The sequence below is a fragment of the Schistocerca nitens genome, chromosome 4 (assembly GCF_023898315.1).
Source record: "Schistocerca nitens isolate TAMUIC-IGC-003100 chromosome 4, iqSchNite1.1, whole genome shotgun sequence".
NCBI lineage: Eukaryota > Metazoa > Arthropoda > Insecta > Orthoptera > Acrididae > Schistocerca > Schistocerca nitens.
Genome location: NC_064617.1, coordinates 271,785,991 through 271,800,307, shown reverse-complemented (window position 1 = coordinate 271,800,307; position 14,317 = coordinate 271,785,991).

The following is a 14,317-nucleotide window of genomic DNA, read 5'->3' as shown; positions in this document are numbered from 1 at the left end:
TCTTTGCCGGCTCCGCATTGGCCACTCCCGGCTGACACACAGTTATTTACTGCGCCGGGAGGACCCTCCTCTATGTCGATGTGGGGCTGCTTTGACAGTGGCCCACATTTTGATGGCCTGCCCCCTTTTAGCTGTGGTCAGGCAGACATTTGCGCTGCCTGATACGCTCCCTGCCCTTTTAACAGACGACTCCACTATGGCTGACTTAGTTTTACGTTTTATTCGGGCAGGGGGATTTTATCATTTAATCTGAGTGTTTCTGTTTTATTTTATTGTTTTGTGTTGATTCTGGCCTTTGGCCTATGATTTTCAACTGATTTTTTTAATGTGTTTCTCAGTGGTTGACTTTTCCTTTTTTATTTCTATGGTCGGCCAACCACCGTCACACTCTGTGTGGTTTTAGTTCGTTTTGTCTTGTCTTTGTCTGAGTTTCTCTTGTTCTGTTTCGTCTGTGTTCTATTCTGTTCCTCGTTTTTATTCTCTGTGGGTGTTCTTTGTCTTTGGAAAAGGGGACCGATGACCGTAGCAGTCTGGTCCCTTTGATCCCCCAAACCAACCAACCAACCAACCACTACTTTTCTACATAGTCTCCATAGCGATTGAGGCACTTATCGTATCTCTTCACAAGCTTTGAAATTCCTTCTGCATAAAAATCACCCGCTTGTGCCTGGAGCCAGCCTGTGACCTAATCTTTGAGCTCTTCGTCGTCATCAAACCGCTGTGACCCGAGCCATTTCTTCAAATGCATGAAGAGGTGATAATCACTTGGCGCCAGGTCTGGGCTGTAAGGTGGATGGTTGATAACGTCCCACTTGAAGGACTCAAGAAGGGCCGTTGTTCTGCGAGCAGAGCGAGGACGGGCGTTATCGTGCAAAAAAACGATACCGGAAGTCAGCATACCACGGCGTTTGTTCTGTATAGCCCGTCGTAACTTTTTATTGTTTCACAGTACACGTCTTGATTAATGGTCGTACCACGTTCCATGAATTCAACCAACAACACCCCTTTCGCATCCCAAAACACCGTTGCCATCAGTTTTCTGGCAGAAAAATCTTGCGAGGCTTTTCTTGGTTTGGTAGGCGAATTTGAATGTGCCCACATCTTTGATTGTTCTTTTGTCTCAGGGTTCACGTACTTAATCCAGGTTTCGTCACCGGTCACGATTCTGTTTAACAATGGTTCTCCTTCGTCCTCATAACGTGACAGAAAGTCTAATGCAGAGGCCATTCTTTGAGTTTTGTGGTGGTCGGTAAGAATTTTGGGCACCCATCGTGCACAGAACTTACGGTAACCCAATCTTGCTGTCACTATCTCGTACAAGAGAGTCTTAGAAATCTGTGGAAAACCAGTAGACAACTCCGACATTGAGAAACGTCGATTTTCACGAACTTTTGCATCAACTGTCTGAACGAGTTCGTCAGTCACCAATGATGGTCTACCACTCCTCTCTCCATCATGAACGTTTTCTCGTCCACTTTTAAATAAACGTACCCATTCACGGACAACTCCTTCACTCATAACTCTTGGTCCGCACACGGCACAAAGCTCACGATGAATAGCTGCTGCAGAATATCCTTCCCCCTGCGGGTTCGGGGGTTAGAATAGGCCCGCGGTATTCCTGCCTGTCGTAAGAGGCGACTAAAAGGAGTCTCAAATGTTTCGGCCTTATGTGATGGTCCCCTCTCGGATTTGACCTCCATCTTTTTAAATTATTCCGAAGAGCGAGCCAATTGGGGAAGGGCGCCTTACATGGTGCACTGTATCCGTCGTGCAATTAGACCTTTAGCTGGCTTTCTCGTCGTTGCAATGGTGTCCCGCTCGTTTTCGATCTCTTGGGCGATTACCACGCTGCACTCTGCAGTGTTTCTTTTATCTGCGACAACGACCTTGGTCAGTTTTGCACCTAAGATCCAGCACGGTAGCCAGTCCGTTGTGGTGGGGCCGCCATGTACCCTCTTGGTTGTAGCCCCCTGACAACACAGGGATCGCTCTACTGATGCCTGCGCCGTTAACTCCCCACGTATGCCAAGGAGTAGATGCCCATCTCCTTGGGGCATCAGGACTCCCGGCAATGGCCGTCCTGCCAGGTGGCTATTGCTGCGGCTGGGTGGCGCCCGTGGGGAGGGCCCTTGGTCGGAGTAGGTGGCATCAGGGCGGATGACCCGCAATGAAGCGTGGTACATCATCTCTCGCTGGCGGCCAGCCGTCAGCAGTCTCTAAGCGTTCGAGGGCTCATTTTAAGGGTAATGTTTATGACCCCAAATCGTTCCCATCCCTGGCCACACCATGGGAGGAACGAAAGGCGTTGAATGAAAGTGAAACGTATTCGCCCAGATATCTTGTCTGTACCAGAGCTGATGGGGAATCTTTTATATCCGTGAAGCCTCGGTTCTTTGTCGAGCATTTCGAGGACAAGTTTGGGGAGGTGGAGGGCTTGTCAAAGATGCGGTCCGGATCGGTGTTGATAAAAACGGCATCCTCCGCCCAGTCGCGGGCCTTGCTCGCTTGTACTAAGCTGGGGGATGTCTCCGTCACTATCACGCCCCATAAAAGTCTGAACATGGTCCAGGGCATTATCTTCCACAGGGATCTCCTTTTACAGTCCGATGACGAGCTGCGCGCCAACTTGGAGCGCCGAGGTGTCCATTTCGTCCGGCGCGTCCACCGGGGTCCGAGGGATCGTCAAGTTGCCACCGGTGCCTTCATCTTGGCCTTCGAGGGTGATACGTTACCTGAGAAGGTCAAGGTGATGGTGTACCGTTGTGATGTCAGGCCTTATATCCCTCCCCCTATGCGGTGCTTCAAGTGTTGGAAGTTCGGCCACATGTCTTCACGCTGTGCTTCCGACCTCGTCTGTCGCGATTGCGGTCGACCATCCCATCCTGATCATCCCTGTGCCCCACCTCCAATCTGTGTGAACTGTGGTGCGCACCATCCGCCTTGCTCGCCAGACTGTCCGATTCTGCAGAAGGAGCGGAAGATCATGGAGATAAAGACTCTCGACTGCCTGACGTACACTGAGGCGAAGCGGAAATATGACCGGCTTCACCCAGTGCGCATGACAGCTTCTTATGCCGCAACTGTCACTCCTCCAATTCCATCTGCTCCAGTCCGCTCTCAGAGTCGAAGTGCCACACCTGCCCCCTTGATGGTGGGGGGCACTAAACCTCCTGTTGCTCCTGCTCCATCTACTTCAGGAGCAACACCCCCCCAACCATCGGGGACATCAGTCCCCCCTTCCCAGCCGGAGAAGCGTAAGACTTCTTCGGCTACTCTCGTCAGGAAGGGGTCCCTTGGGGACCTCCCTTCACAAGTTCCGACCGGTTCCAAAGCCGACAGCCGCAAGTGGCTCAAACAACCGCCGGTCCCTGGTCGTCGGGACACACGGTCGTCGTCTGTCCCAGAGACTGACCCAGTGACGCCCTCGCAGCCTGAACCACCAAAGGCACAGCGCGAGAAGCAGAAGAAGAAGAGGCGTAATCTGCCCCCCCCCCAGTCCCTTCACGCCTTTCCCAGCCATAGACAACACCATCCTCCAGTGGAACTGCAGCGGTTTCTTCCACCATCTCGCTGAGTTCCGTCAACTTATCAGCCTTCATCCTTTCCTTTGCATTGCTCTGCAGGAAACTTGGTTTCCAGCAATGCGAACCCCCGCCCTCCGTGGCTATCGGGGTTATTTTAAGAACCGGGCAGCTTATGAAAGGGTGTCTGGTGGCGTCTGCATATTTGTCCTTCACACTCTGCACAGCGAGTCTGTCCCTCTCCAGACGCCTTTAGAGGCTGTCGCTGTACGGGTGTGGACGCCACAGGCTATTACCGTCTGCAGTATTTACCTTCCACCCTTGGGGTTTTACCTGCTTCATGACTGTCTCGCCTGTTTTTGGAATGGGGGACTAATGACCTTAGCTGTTTAGTCCCCCTTAAACATCCCAACAACCAACCAACCAACCAACCAGAATATCCTTTGGCTGTAAAAAACCTTATGACAGCACGCACTTCAAATTTGGCGGGGTTTTCTATTGCAGCACACATTTCAAACTGCCACAAAAACTAAACTAGCGCAGGTACGACGTTCACTCGACCACGGCTTGATGCCGACTGACCTGTTGAGTGCGTGAACGCACAGATGGCGTCGCTACTCCCCCCACAACCCGCACTGTGACCAATCGGAGGTTACTTTCTGAACCGCCCTCGTATTATTCGCCTTATAGATGGTCCGTCTGATCTTGAGTGAGTAGCTGCTGAATGTTCGTGTTAACATGAAGTTCAATCAACTGATCTGGTAGTCTCTTTTTTTTTTTTTACGTTACAGTTTTGAGCAGGTAGTTGGCGAAGTTATCCTTATAGTTTTTCGTTTTCATTAGCATATGGTGCTGAGTTGTAAGATAGACCCAGAAGTCTTCTTTACTCTTTTCTTCTTTTGTAAATAAGTAATGTACAGTAGCGGCTTTTAACCAGTTTATTGCGTTCCTTCTCGTCCGTGGGTACGGGGTATCGTCCGGCGTCAGAAAGGCAGCAGGTGTTATATATCTGGGCGATGTTCTACTGATGAGTGCTAACTTGTTCGTGATATATTCCCATATATCTTTTATGTTTTCGCACACAAACCTGTGTTCATCAGTATCTATTAAATTACACGTTGTGCACAAAGGTGATTCTGCGAGGTGTATGTTATGTAGTTTGGAGTTAGTTGCCAATTTTCTGTTAACTGCGAAATACCAAGTGGCTTTCATTGTTGACGGCAAATACGGACAATGGATGTTCTCCCAGATTACCTTCCAGTCGTAAAGGTTGTATTTTTCTTCAATGTTATTTTTCTTCTTATCTTTCATGAGTTCCTGGTACACGTGTTTCACTGTCTTCATTTCTTGTTCGTGGATCCTTGTTTGTACATAACTGTACTCCAGTAAAAACCATTTTAAGTGGTAAAGTCCGTTTGGAATATGTTGCACCGTGATAGGTGGACTGAGGTCGGCCGGAGCTATCTCAGTAAGCAGGTGAGCAGCGAGACTATCAGCTGAGTGTTTCCATTGGTGGAAAGTTTTTGATATGTATAAAGCTTGCGCCTTCTTTCCAACATCGACAAGATTTAAGCCACCATTTTTTGTGGCAAGCGTTAAGGTGTCAAACTGAACTTTAAAAATGTGGTGATGGCTGACAAACTGTCCTAATGCTGACATAATTCGTTTTGCAGTGAGTGCAGACGTTGGTAAAACTTGAGCGATATAAGTGAGTTTCGAGGTGAGGTATACATTTGCGACCGTTACTTTCTGAATTTCATTTAGTTTTCGTACACTGTGTTCCCGTATGCTGGCACGAATAGTCCGTAGAAGCTTTCTATAGTTGGTTGCAATGGTGTGCCGAATATTACTCTGAAAATCAATTCCAAGACACTTGAAGATCTTCAGCTGACGTAGTTGTCTGTGAGGGTGCGATCCTAGGCCGCGGCCAATATTGAATAGCCGGCCAAAGTGGCCGTGCGGTTAAAGGCGCTGCAGTCTGGAACCGCAGGACCGCTACGGTCGCAGGTTCGAATCCTACCTCGGGCATGGATGTTTGTGATGTCCTTAGGTTAGTTAGGTTTAACTAGTTCTAAGTCCTAGGGGACTAATGACCTCAGCAGTTGAGTCCCATAGTGCTCAGAGCCATTTGAACCATTTTTGAATATTGAATATTCCAGACTTTGTCCAGTTTAGCTGTGCACCTGACGCTTGCTCATATTGCCTGACTCCCCCCTGCGGGTTCGGGGGTAAGAATAGGCCCGCGGTATTCCTGCCTGTCGTAAGAGGCGACTAAAAGGAGTCTCAAATGTTTCGGCCTTATGTGATGGTCCCCTCTCGGGTTTGACCTCCATCTTTCTAAATTCTTCCGAAGAGCGAGCCAATTGGGGAAGGGCGCCTTACATGGTGCACTGTATCCGTCGTGCAATTAGACCTTTAGCCGGCTTTCTCGTCGTTGCAATGGTGTCCCGCTCGTTTTCGATCTCTTGGGCGCTTACCGCGCTGCACTCTGCAGTGTTTCTTTTACCTGCGACGACGACCTTAAACAGTTTTGCACCTAAGATCCAGCACGGTAGCCAGCCCGTTGTGGTGGGGCCGCCATGTACCCTCTTCGTTGTAGCCCCCTGACAACACAGGGATCGCTCTACTGATGCCTGCGCCGGTAACTCCCCACGTATGCCAAGGAGTAGATGCCCATCTCCTTGGGGCATCAGGACTCCCAGCAATGGCCGTCCTGCCAGGTGGCTATTGCTGCGGCTGGGTGGCGCCCGTGGGGAGGGCCCTTGGTCGGAGTAGGTGGCATCAGGGCGGATGACCCGCAATGAAGCGTGGTACATCATCTCTCGCTGGCGGCCAGCCGTCAGCAGTCTCTAAGCGTTCGAGGGCTCATTTTAAGGGTAATGTTTATGACCCCAAATCGTTCCCATCCCTGGCCACACCATGGGAGGAACGAAAGGCGTTGAATGGAAGTGAAACGTATTCGCCCAGATATCTTGTCTGTACCAGAGCTGATGGGGAATCTTTTATATCCGTGAAGCCTCGGTTCTTTGTCGAGCATTTCGAGGACAAGTTTGGGGAGGTGGAGGGCTTGTCAAAGATGCGCTCTGGTTCTGTGCTCATCAAAACGGCATCCTCTGCCCAGTCACGGAGGTTGCTCACTTGTGACAAGTTGGGGGATGTTTCAGTTAGCATCACGCCGCATAAGAGTCTCAACATGGTCCAGGGTATTATATTCCACAGGGATCTTCTTCTGCAGTCCGACGATGAATTACGCGCCAACCTCGAACGACGAGGTGTTCACTTCGTCCGGCGCGTCCATCGGGATCCGAGGGATAATCAGTTAGCCACCGGTGCCTTCATCTTGGCCTTCGAGGGTGACACGTTACCTGAGAAGGTCAAGGTGATGGTGTACCGTTGTGATGTCAAGCCGTATATCCCTCCCCCGATGCGGTGCTTCAAGTGTTGGAAGTTCTGCCACATGTCTTCACGGTGTGCTTCCGACCTCGTCTGTCGCGATTGCGGTCTCCCATCCCATCCTGATCATCCCTGTGCCCCGCCTCCACTGTGTGTGAACTGTGGTGCGCAACATCCGCCTTGCTCGCCAGACTGTCCGATTCTGCAGAAGGAGCGGAAGATCATGGAGATAAAGACTCTCGACCGCCTGACGTACACTGAGGCGAAGCGGAAATATGATCGGCTTCACCCAGTGCGCATGACAGCTTCTTATGCCGCAACAGTCACTCCGACTCTGAAAGCTGACTGGAGCGGATGGAATTGTAGAAGTCCCACACCTGCCCCCTTGATGGTGGGGGGCACTAAACCCCCTGTTGCTCCTGCTCCATCTACTTCAGGAGCAACTCCCCCCCAACCATCGGGGACATCAGTCCCACCTTCCCAGCCGGAGAAGCGTAAGACTTCTTCGGCTACTCTCGCACGGAAGGGGTCCCTTGGGGACCTCCCTTCACAAGTTCCGACCGGTTCCAAAGCCGACAGCCGCAAGTGGCTCAAACAACCGCCGGTCCCTGGTCGTCGGGACACACGGTCGTCGTCTGTCCCTGAGACTGACCCAGTGAAGCCCATGAAGCCTGAACCACCGAAGGCACAGCGCGACAAGCTGAAAAAGAAGAAAGTCCCCAAGACCAACGATATTGCGGTGGCACCCATCCCACCGCTTCCTACAAGCTCTGCCTCTGAAGACGAGGTGGAGATTCTGGCGTCCGCTGAGGACCTCGCTCTTGCCGGTCCCTCGGACGCAATGGATGGCATTTGCACGGGTCCTCCATCGGAGGCAGCAGGTGACCCAGCGGCGTAATCTGCCTTCCCCGTCACGTCACGCCTTTCCCAGCCATGGCCAATACCATCCTCCAGTGGAACTGCAGCGGTTTCTTCCACCATCTAGCTGAGCTCCGCCACCTTATCAGCCTTCACCCTTTCTTCTGCATTGCTCTCCAGGAACCCCCGCCCTCCGTGGCTATCGGGGTTATTATAAGAACCGAGCAGCTTATGAAAGGGTGTCTCGTGGCGTCTGCATATATGTCCTTCACACTCTGCACAGCGAGTCTGTCCCTCTCCAGACGCCTTTAGAGGCTGTCGCTGTACGGGTGTGGACGCCACAGGCTGTTACCGTCTGCAGTCTTTACCTTCCACCGGATGGTGATGTCTCGCAGCATGTCCTGGCTGCACTGGTCGCCCAATTGCCGCCACCTTTCTTGCTATTGGGCGACTTCAACGCCCATAACCCTCTGTGGGGTGGGTCAGTGGCAACAGGTCGAGGCGCCATCGTTGAGCATTTATTGTCGCAGCTCGATCTCTCGCTGTTAAATGATGGTGCCTTCACACACTTCAGTGTGGCGCATGGCACCTACTCCGCCATTGACCTTTCAATCTGTAGCCATAGCCTCTTACCGTCTGTCCAATGGAGTGTGCATGACGACCTGTGTGGTAGTGACCACTTTCCGATCTTTTTGTCACTACCACAGCGTCACTCATCTGGGCGCCCTAGCAGATGGGCTATGAATAAGGCTGACTGGGACTTGTTCTCCTCCACTGCCCCTTTTGAGCCTCTCTCTACTGATGACATTGATGCGGTGGTTCAATCGGTCACCACCGGCATCGTTACTGCCGCCGAATCTGCCATTCCCCGTTCTTCTGGGTCCCCTCGGCGGAAGGCTGTGCCTTGGTGGTCGCCGGAGATTGCTGAGGCTATTCGCGACCGTAGGCGGGCCCTCCAGCGTCATAGGCGGCACCCGTCTCTCGAGACCCTCATCGCCTTTAAGAGGCTACGTGCCTTCGCCCGACGTCTGATTACACGGCGTAAGCAAGAGTGCTGGGAGCAGTATGTCTCATCGTTGGGCTCCCGTGTCTCCCCCTCGCTGGTGTGGTCCCGGATACGGCGGATTTATGGACACCAGACCACTTTCGGTGTCCCTGGGATCTCCTTGGACGGCGCTGTATGCACGGACGCTGCCGCCATTGCTGAACGGCTTGCCGCGCACTTTGCTCAGAGCTCTGCGACTGCATCTTATCCCCCCGCCTTTCGCTCTCTCAAGGAGCGAGCCGAGCGGACGCCGCTCTCATTTCACACGCGTCGTTCTGAAACATACAATGCCCCTTTCAGCGAGAGGGAATTCCTCGCTGCTCTCGCCGATTGCCCTGATACAGCACCAGGCCCAGACTGCATCCACGCGCAGATGCTGAAGCATCTCTCCAGGGACTGCCAGAGACACATTCTCGCGATATTTAATCGCATTTGGAGCGAAGGTGTGTTCCCGTCGCAATGGCGAGAGGGTGTTATTGTCCCCATCTTGAAGCCTGGTGCGGACCCACTGGCGGTGGACAGCTATCGTCCCATTACCCTCACCAACGTTTTGTGCAAATTGCTCGAACGTATGGTGGGGCGGCGTTTGTGTTGGGTCCTTGAGTCGCGCGGTCTCCTCACTCCATCCCAGGGTGGCTTCCGTCGGGGCCGGTCTGCAGTGGACAATTTGGTGCGGCTGGAATCAGCTGTCCGTACGGCCTTTGCCCGACGTCAGCATCTCGTTGCTGTATTTTTCGATCTGCGGAAAGCGTATGACACCACATGGAGGCATCACATCCTCGCCACGTTGCATGAGTGGGGTCTTCGTGGTCAGCTCCCGGCTTTTCTTCAAAGCTTTTTATTGCGCCGCTCTTTCCGGGTGCAAGTCGGTGCCACCTCTAGTTCCTCTTATATACAGGAAAATGGGGTCCCGCAGGGCTCAGTGTTGAGCGTCTCCTTATTTCTGGTGGCTATTAATGGTCTGGCTGCAGCAGTGGGGTCGTCGGTGTCTCCTTCTTTGTATGCCGACGACTTCTGCATCTCATTTAGCTCCACGACTACGGGAGTCGCCGAACGCCGGCTGCAAGTCGCCATTCGCAAGGCAGCATCATGGGCTCTGACTCACGGTTTTCAGTTCTCTGCAGCCAAGACTCGAGTTATGCACTTCTGCAGGCGTCGGACGGTCCACCCTCATCCTGAACTTTACCTCGACGGCCACCTGCTTGAGGTGGTGGACACTTGCCGCTTCTTGGGCCTCGTGTTTGATGCCCGGCTCACATGGGTTCCTCATATTACTCAGCTGAAGCAACAATGCTGGCGGCACCTCAACGCCCTCCGCTGCCTTAGCCACACGTCTTGGGGTGCAGATCGCTGCACGCTGCTGCGGTTGTACAGAGCCCTTGTGCAGTCCCGGCTTGATTATGGGAGCCTGGCCTATGGGTCTGCGTCCCCCTCAGTGTTGAAGTTGTTAGACCCCGTACACCACTGTGGGGTTAGGCTTGCCACTGGCGCTTTTCGCACCAGCCCCGTGGATAGTCTACTGGTGGAGGCCGGGGTTCCCCCGCTGCGGCTTCGCCGCCATCGTCTGCTCGTCGACTATGCTGTCCACGTTCATTGCTCGCCAGATCATCCCAATCGTCGCCTGCTTTTCCCTGCTATGGTCCTCCATCTGCCCGAACGGCGACCTAGGTCTGGGCTTTCCATAGCTGTCCGTGTCCAGTCCCTGCTGTCAGACCTGGGGTCATTCCCTCTTCTGCCTCCCTTCCGGGTCCGTACACCTACGCCTCCCTGGTGTTTGTCCCGGCCGTCCGTCCGTCTGGATTTGGCACAGGGACCTAAGGACTCGGTTCCGCCTGTGGTCCTCCGTCGCCGTTTTCTTGCGCTCCTCGAATCATTTCCGGGCTGTGAGCCTGTCTACACGGATGGTTCCCTGGTTGATGGTCGCACTGCCTACGCTTTTGCTCACGCTGCCCATGTTGAGCAACGCTCCTTGCCGGCTGGCTGCAGTATTTTTACTGCAGAGCTGGTGGCAATCATGCGCGCTCTTGAGCATCTGCGTTCCTGCTCAGGTGGGTCCATCGTCATCTGCAGTGACTCCCTGAGCAGCCTTCAGGCCATCGACCGCTGCTATCCCTCCTCTCCTCTGGTGTCCTCCATACAGGAGTCTGTTTCCGCCATTGCCCGTTCTGGTCGTTCGGTGGTCTTGGTTTGGACGCCCGGTCATGTTGGCATCCCAGGGAACGAACGTGTCGACAGGCTGGCTAAAGGGGCGATCGACGCCCCGGCTTTGGAGGTCGGCCTTACGGCTCGCGACCAGCAGATGGTGTTGCGCCGTAAGCTGATTGGGATGTGGGCTGCTGAGTGGCGTGGCATGACAGCCCCGAATAAACTGCGGGCTGTCAAGGAGACGACCGCCGTGTGGCGTTCCTCCCTGCGGGCTTCTCGCAGGGACTCGGTGGTCCTGTGTCGGCTGCGCATCGGCCATACGTACCTGACGCACGGCCATCTCTTGCGTCAGGAGGATCCCCCCCTGTGTCAGTGTGGGTCCCGGCTGACGGTCGGCCACATTTTGCTGGAGTGTCCTCGACTGCGCACACTCCGGCAATCTTTTAATCTCCCGGGCACTTTGGCTTTGGTTTTATCTGACGATGCCTCCATGGCTGATAACGTTTTAAATTTTATCCGTGGTGGTCCGTTTTATGGTTCGATTTAGGGAGGTCCTGCACCTTTCCCTTTCTGTGTCTTTTGTCCTTGTGCCTGTTGCTGTTCTGGTGTGCCATGAGATGGTTGACTCTTTCCCTTTTTTGTTGTCGTGGTCAGTCAACCAGTCTCCGGCCATCTTCTTCTCTTCTATTTCTTTCTGTCTGGTGTTCGTCCGTACTCTTCTTTTCTGTAGTGTTCGTTGCCTAATTTGTGTTCTTTAGCACCCGGGGGGGGGGGGGGGGCAGTCTCCTTCCCCCTTGGGGTTTTATCTGCTCTGCGACTTTGTCTCGCTTGTTTTTGGAATGGGGGACTGATGACCTTCGCTGTTTAGTCCCCCTTACACATCCCAACAACCACCACCACCACCGCCTTGGTGGTCGCCTGAGATCGCTGAAGCGATTAAAGATCGCCGGCGGGCGCTACAGCGTCACAAGCGACATCCCTCCATAGACCACCTTATCGCCTTCAAACGGCTGCGTGCGCGGGCCCGCCTCCTTATCCGCCAAGGCAAGAAGGAGTGCTGGGAGCGGTATGTGTCCACCATTGGCCTCCATGTCACTCCATCGCAGGTCTGGGCCAAGATTCGACGCGTCTACGGCTATCGGCCACCAGTCAGCGTCCCTGCGCTCTCACTGAATGGAGCAGTTTGTACTGACTCCGACGTCATTGCAAATCGCTTAGCAGAGCATTTTGCTATGAGTTAGGCCTTCCGCTCCATTAAAGAGCGGATGGAACGTCGGAGCCTTTCGTTTCGCACCAACCACCCAGAACCTTACAATGCTCCATTTAGTGAGTGGGAATTTCGCAGTGCCCTAGCTGCTTGCCCTGATACCGCTCCTGGGCCAGATGGCATCCACTGTCAGATGCTGAAACACCTTTCAGTGGACTGCCAGCGGCGCCTTCTCGATCTTTACAACCGTCTTTGGGTCGAGGGGGAGTTTCCGTCGCAATGGCGGGAAGGCATTGTCATCCCCGTTTTGAAACCTGGAAAGAACCCTCTGGAGGTGGACAGCTACCGTCCCATTAGCCTCACCAACGTTCTTTGCAAGTTGCTTGAACGGTTGGTGAGCCGGCGCTTGAATTGGGTACTGGAGTCTCAGGGCCTTCTGGCTCCGTCTCAGGTTGGGTTCCGTAAAGGCCGCTCCGCCACCGACAACCTGGTGAGCCTGGAGTCGGCCATCCGTGCTGCCTTTGCCCGCCGTCAGCACCTGGTCGCTGTCTTTTTCGACATGCGGAAGGCGTACGATACGACATGGCGTCATCACATCCTTTCTACGCTTCATGGATGGGGTCTTCGTGGTCCTCCCCCTGCGGGTTCGGGGGTTAGAATAGGCCCGCGGTATTCCTGCCTGTCGTAAGAGGCGACTAAAAGGAGTCTCAACTGTTTCGGCCTTATGTGATGGTCCCCTCTCGGGTTTGACCTCCATCTTTCTAAATTATTCCGAAGAGCGAGCCAATTGGGGAAGGGCGCCTTACATGGTGCACTGTATCCGTCGTGCAATTAGACCTTTAGCCGGCTTTCTCGTCGTTGCAATGGTGTCCCGCTCGTTTTCGATCTCTTGGGCGATTACCACGCTGCACTCTGCAGTGTTTCTTTTATCTGCGACGACGACCTTGGTCAGTTTTGCACCTAAGATCCAGCACGGTAGCCAGTCCGTTGTGGTGGGGCCGCCATGTACCCTCTTGGTTGTAGCCCCCTGACAACACAGGAATCGCTCTACTGATGCCTGCGCCGTTAACTCCCCACGTATGCCAAGGAGTGGATGCCCATCTCCTTGGGGCATCGGGACTCCCGGCAATGGCCATCCTGCCAGGTGGCCTTTGCTGTGGCTGGGTGGCGCCCGTGGGGAGGGCCCTTGGTCGGAGTAGGTGGCATCAGGGTGGATGACACGCAATGAAGCGTGGCACTTCTTCTCTTGCTGGCGGCCAGCCGCCAGCAGTCTCTAAGCGTTCTCGGGCTCAATTTAATGCTGAAAAGTACAATCCGAAAACGTTCCCCTCTCTGGCCACGCCGTGGGAGGAACATAAATCTCAGGATGGCAGTAGCAAATATTCGCCCCGATTCTTAGTTTGTACGAGAGCTGATGGGGAGTCTTTTCTCTCCACAAAGCCTCAGTTCTTCGTCGAGCATTTAGAGGACAAGTTTGGGGAGGTGGAGGGTTTGTCAAAAATGCGCTCTGGATCGGTCCTGATACAAACGGCATCCTCTGCCCAGTCACGGCGGTTACTTGCTTGTGACAAGTTGGGGGATGTTGCTGTTACGATCACACCGCATAAGAGTTTAAATATGGTCCAGGGTGTTATTTTCCATAGGGACCTCCTTTTGCAGTCTGATGACGAGCTGCGCGCCAACCTCGAACGACGAGGTGTTCATTTCGTCCGGCGCGTTCATCGGGGTCCGAGGGACAATCAGGTTGCTACCGGTGCCTTCATCTTGGCCTTCGAGGGTGATACGTTACCGGAAAAGTCAAGGTGATGGTCTACCGATGCGACGTCAAGCCCTATATCCCTCCCCCGATGCGGTGCTTCAAGTGCTGGAAGTTCGGCCATATGTCTTCCCGCTGCACTTCCAGCCTCACATGTCGAGATTGCGGACGCCCATCTCATCCCGATACTCCATGTGCCCCGCCTCCTATCTGTGTTAACTGCGGAGAACACCATTCCCCCTGCTCGCCGGACTGTCGGATCTTCCAGAAGGAAAGGAAGATAATGGAATATAAGACCCTGGACCGCCTGACCTACACCGAGGCACGGCGGAAGTTTGAAAGGCTACATCCTGTGCCCATGCCGTCCACCTATGCTGCTGCTGCAACACCTG